We start from the raw sequence: 5,895 nt of genomic DNA, 5'->3' as shown, positions 1-5,895 counted from the left end.
GGGTGGTAGAGAGCGAAATAGACTCAGTTCTGAGAGGAGACGAAGTATCTTTCCACTTTGACCTTAACGACCATATAGCGAACCTTAGGGTGACCCTTTTTGATTTGCAGATGGAGTTGGAGTTTATGGAGGGAAATCTCCTGCCTGAGCCTCCTACCCCATTTTCCCCTAATGACTGTCATGGGGCCATCCCGTCTTCTCCTCAACCCTTGTTCTCAGTCTACCCTTGCTTCGCGCTTTCACATTCGGTGCCTCAGTGGAAGACCCTTGCTAGGAAGAAAAACTGGAGGGTAAAGTGCCATGTTTCTACCTCACCTTTTTCTTTTAGTTTTACAGATATGTCAAAGAGAGTTGGCAATAGGTGGCCCCTAAGTAACCAGAATCTTGTCCCCTATTGGCATCTACTCTGGTGTCCCACGTTTCTGAGAACAAACTGCTAGAATTAGCAGAGAAATACTGTGTTAGCCCGGAGTACAAGCTGTATGTTCCTCTGAACAAGTGCCGGGCTGACAACCCTACTCAGGGCTTTGTGGCCATGGGTGAGCACATCTTAAAGGCGGGTAGTACAATCCCATTACACCTATTTTTCATCATGGTTCTCAACCATTTCGACATTGCTCCACTCCAGTTGGCACCCAACAATTGGCTGACTTTGAGCTGCCTCTTTATGGCGTATATGGAGCATAACAGACGTGCTCCCTCGGGTCAGGAGGTGCATTACATGTACAACCTCATGCCCACCCCTAGATCCAAAGGCTTTTATTTCCCGTAGAAAGCCCATTCTACCGTCTCCTTGATAGAGGGTTCTGTGTCCAACCCAGGGACCTGGAAGCAGGACTTCTTCTTTGTGAAATGTCCCCTTTCTTTTTGTGAGGACTTTCGCTCGACTCCTAGTAAGTACTTCAAGTTTTTTTTTTAATTTTGAACTGATTTTTTTGGAACTTATGTTCATATTGGCAACTGTGCTGATTGTGCAGAAAAATTCATCGTTCCCAGCGTTTCCGAGTTGGAGGCGGAGGCGGTGAGCAAACTTATCGGCGCTGACCTTGCCGAGAAAATGGCTGCCCATCTCTTCACCATGACCAACCTCAACCATTACAACCTATCCGCAATTTCAGAGCCTGGGTTGTTGTGGCATATTTTTGAGCGGAAGAAAAAGGCTGTTTTGGCTGAACCTCCCTTGGATGGGGGTGAGGCAGAGTGTGTGCCAGAGGGGGTCTCCCCAGGACATAGGCAACCCCGTTGATCATCTCTGTCTCCCAGAGGGTGCCCTCCTTTAGCCCCTACAGACCATGACATAGCCTCCCACTCCCACGATCAACAGGCCACACCGAGGGGCTTCGTTTGTCCCTATTATGAGGACTTCGATGCTTTCCCTCGGGCTTCCCTCAATCTTGGTCCATCGGGGGCTCATTTTTCCTATGTTCCTACACCCCCTCCTCCTTCGGTGAGCGGGTCATCTGTCCCTAGCCAGCCAAGCGCCCTTGGCTAGGAGGAGGCACCTTGGGTGGGCTACATGGAGACCTCTTATGGGCAACGGTATGTCCAGGTCGCCACGGATCTTCCTGAGGCTAATTGGAGAGGTCTTGGGAGTTTCTCCATGTCGGAGCTTGGGGAGACTCTTGTGCGCTCTGCCACTTGGGTGAGTTGATGCATCTTACATCGGTCTTACCCCTTTTCTCTCTTTTTTTTTTCTTATCATTGTTATTGTTATTTTTCTTGTGCAGACTTATACAGTGGCTCAACAATTTGCCAACTCGGCTCAGGACCTCTCCGCGTCGAATGCTAAAAGGGACCGTCTAACGGTCTAGGTCCAGGGGTTCGAGAGGGAACTTCATGAAACCAAACTTAAGCTTGAGAAGGCCTCTTCATCATCAAAAAGTAAGAAGAGGGTGATTGCCAAGGCCGTGATGCTGCAGGAGAAGGTCACTTGCTTAGAGGCTGACCTTGAGGGTGCAAAGGCTACCATTGCAACATTGCAGGGGAGGGTCGCTTTCTTATAGGTGGATAAGGCTGATATTGAGTATAGATCCATAAAGCGCACCCTCTACGGAGTATGGAGGCAAAATCCTAACTTCGATTTCTCCTCCTTTAGTGAGCACGTCGTTTCCAGGGTGGCTAAGTGGAACGCCTACGGCAGGAGGCCTTGAGATCTTGCTTCTGTGATTTTTGTCGTTCAGTCCAATGTGGTTGTATGCTCATTTGAGCCTTATTTTTCTTGTAATTTCTCTGAGTCCTGTTACATTATTAAAAGTCTTTTATATATATATATACATATGTGATCATTCATCTATATTCCTCTATGTTCGAGGTCATTTTGAGCCAGCACAATGGGGTTCGATAGGTTCTATTTTTTATTTATCAGGCTTGAGGTCCTTTGGAGCCCATGCGAAAGGGTTCAATAGGTCCCTCTATGGTGCCTCTTGATTGTACCTATAATGATATATTGACCCTTTGGGTTCTAGTTATCCTTTTATATATTTTTGGGCGCGCTTAATATCTCTTGCGAGAAGCATCCTTCTCGTCATTATTAATAGTACTATTTTTGCAAGTGTCACTTTTAGGACCCTTTTTGGCTAGACGGCTTGGTGGCCGCTCTAGGCTTATTGGTGGGTGCTTCTCCTGAGGCACTTCCTCTCGTGGAAGCATTTACTCTTATTAGGATGCTTTTCTTGTAGGACCTTTTGACCTCCTTGATGTTCATAAGCGTATCTAATCCTTGTGAACTCAAGCGATGCCTTACAAGGTCTTCTTCTTTATTTATAAGGGGGGGGGGGGGGGCGGCTTTTAGGATCCTGATATAAAGGGTCCTTTTAGGATCCTCCTAATAAGGGGTCCTTTTAGGATCCTCCTGATATAAAGGGTCCTTTTAGGATCCTCCTGATATAAGGGGTCCTTTTAGGATCCTCCTGATATAAGGGGTTCTTTTAGGATATAGGGGTCTCGTTTAGGACCCCCCTATGTACTCTGCCCCCCAAGTGGTTGGTGCGATTTATCTCGGTCGGCACTTTGATCATTCCATTCATGCATTTTGATAATCATTTTGCTTAAACAAGAAACTTTACTACATATTCACTTAATGTCACAACACATTCATTGAAAATAGGTGAAGTACAGGGTAACTTAATGTGACTTGTTCTTGCTACATATTAAGGAGTTCACATTGAACTTATAACTATTACATTTAACCTGCACGTTAGACAGGTCAATAACAACCTTGCCTCAACATGGAAGTCTTACTGATAATACTTCCTTAGATGTTCTGCATTCCATGCTCTAGGTACCATGGTGTCATCCAAGCGTGTGAGCTTGTAGGTGTTAGGGGGCACAACCTAGGCAACTTGTTAGGGCCCTTCCCAGTTTGGCCCAAACGCACCGACACTTGGATCTCAAGTGTTGGACAGGACTTTCCGCAACACGTGGTCTCCTACCCTCGAATTATAATATCTCGCGGCTCGTTGCTGATATGTGGCTAGCCTCAGTTATGCCATGTCTCTCTTAGCTTCCAACAGGTCCAAATTCTTGGCTAATGCTGCGATATTGGCCTGGTCATCATATGCTTGTGTGCGGATGGAGTTAATCGTCATTTCTATTGGAAGGACAGCCTCACATCCATAGGCTAAGGCAAAAGGTGTCTTTCCCATGGTGGAACGAGGTGTGGTCCTGTAGGCCCAAAGCACATTGGGAAGTTCTTCGACCCAGGCCCCTTTCAACTTTTCCAACTTTTTTTTCAAGTTCCTTTTTAGGATCTTGTTGATGGTCTCCACTTGTCCATTGGCTTATGGGTGTACTACAGCAAAGAAAGTCCTCTTGATCCCTTTTTCCCTGCAATATTCCTCGAATACTCCTCCTTCAAATTGTGTCCCATTGTCAAAGATTATCTTGTAGGGTACTCCAAACCTGCAGATGATAAATTTGTTGACGAAGGTGGTGATTTGCTTAGCCGTTATGTTGACTAGAGGCTCTGCTTCCACCCACTTAGTGAAATAATTGACTGCTACCACCGCGTATTTTGCTCCTCCTTTTCCTGCTGGCAACGCTCCAATCAAGTCAACCCCCCACACAGCGAAGGGCCAAGGACTGGTCATGCTCAAGAGCTCATTTGGTGGCTGTCTGGGGTAATTTGCATGCCTCTGGCATTTGTCATACCACTTCGTGAGATCGCTCGCATCCTTCTCCATGGTAGGCCAATAATACCCCTGGTTGATGGCCTTTTTTGCCGTGGACTGCCCCCCAGCATGATTTCCACATTCCCCTTCGTGTATCTCTTGTAGAATTTTTAAAGCCTTTCCCTTATTTACGCACCATAGGAGCGGGGTAGAGAAGCCTCTCTTTTATAAGACCCCGTCCACTAGGGTGTCTTGGGCAGCTTTGTAAGTCAGTCTTCAGGCATCTTTTTTCTCCACAGGCAAGGCCCCGTCATTTAAGTACTTCACGATGGGTGCAAACCATGACTCCCCCGGGCTATTGACCATATGGATCATTTCTTCTGTTATGCTTGGCTTGGAGAGGTATTCGACTGGGATGGACTCAAGCATGTCTTCATCTTGAGTATAGGCGAGTTTTGCGAGTGCATCGGCGTTTGTGTTTTGCTCCCTTGGGATTTGTTCTATGGTGCATTTTTTGAACTGATCCAAATAACCCTTCACCTTGGCGAGATATGAAGCCATTTTTGGGCCTCTAGCTTGATATTCACCTTTCACCTGAAACACCACGAGCTGTGAGTCACTAAAGACATGCAAATGGGTTACCTTATACTCCTTAGCTAGCCGCAGGCCATCCAACAGTGCCTCATACTCTGCTTCATTATTGGAAGCTTCGAATCCAAATCTCAAGGTGCAATACATCTTGTACCCCTCAGGTCCCATCATTACTATGCCAGTGCCGACTCCTCCTTCGTTAAATACCCCATCTATGTAGAGACTCCATTCTTCAAGGTGCTCTTCCCCTTCAAGCACTGGTTCATTCCCTTCTACTTCTCCCTCCTCATGGGGTCGGTGCGCAAACTCGACTATAAAGTCTGCAAGTACCTGCCCATTGATTGAGGTCCTTAGGGGGTAAGTGATGTCAAATTGACTCAATTAAATCGACCACTTTAACAACCTTCCTGAAGTTTCTAGCTTGTGCAAGACTTAACGCAAATGGGTATTGGTGAGCACCTCGATGGCATGAGCATGAAAATAGGGTCTCAGCTTTCTAGAAGCCACTATCAAGGCATATGCCAACTTCTTTATTTCTGGGTACCGGGTTTCTGCGTCTACCAACCTCGTGCTCACATAGTACATGGGTTGCTAATGCTTATTTTCTCCTTTGAATAGGGTGGCACTTATGGCATGTTCTGATACGGCTAAATACAAGTACAACTTCTCCCCTTTTTCTGTCTTGGTCAAAAGGGGTGGTTTTCCAAGGTGTTCCTTCAGCTTGGTGAAGGCCTCTTGACAATCATCATCCCAAGCGAACTTCTTGCTCCCTTTTAGGATGTTGAAGAAAGGGAGGCATTTGTCAGTGGACCTGGAGATGAACCTATTAAGGGCTGCTACTCTCCCTGTTAAGCACAACACCTCCTTCTTGCTTCGTGGTGGGCTCATTTCCAGCAATGCCTTGATTTTGTCAGGATTGGCCTCGATCCCTCGGGAATTCACCATAAAACCCAGGAACTTCCCTGATGAAACTTCAAAGGTGCACTTGAGCGGGTTCAGCTTCATCTTGAACTTCCGGAGAGTGCTGAACGTCTCACTGAGGTCATTCGTGAGTTCTTTTGCCTTCTTTGTTTTTACCAGCATATCGTCCACATACACTTCCATATTCCTTCCTATTTGATTCGCAAACATTCTGTTCACCAGCCTTTGATAAGTAGCACCTGCGTTCTTTAAACCAAAAGGCATCACTTTGTAG

This window comes from Humulus lupulus, chromosome X (assembly GCF_963169125.1).
Source record: "Humulus lupulus chromosome X, drHumLupu1.1, whole genome shotgun sequence".
Taxonomy (NCBI): Eukaryota; Viridiplantae; Streptophyta; class Magnoliopsida; order Rosales; family Cannabaceae; genus Humulus; species Humulus lupulus.
The sequence above is the reverse complement of the archived record's forward strand: the minus strand, read 5'-3'. Positions refer to the sequence as shown.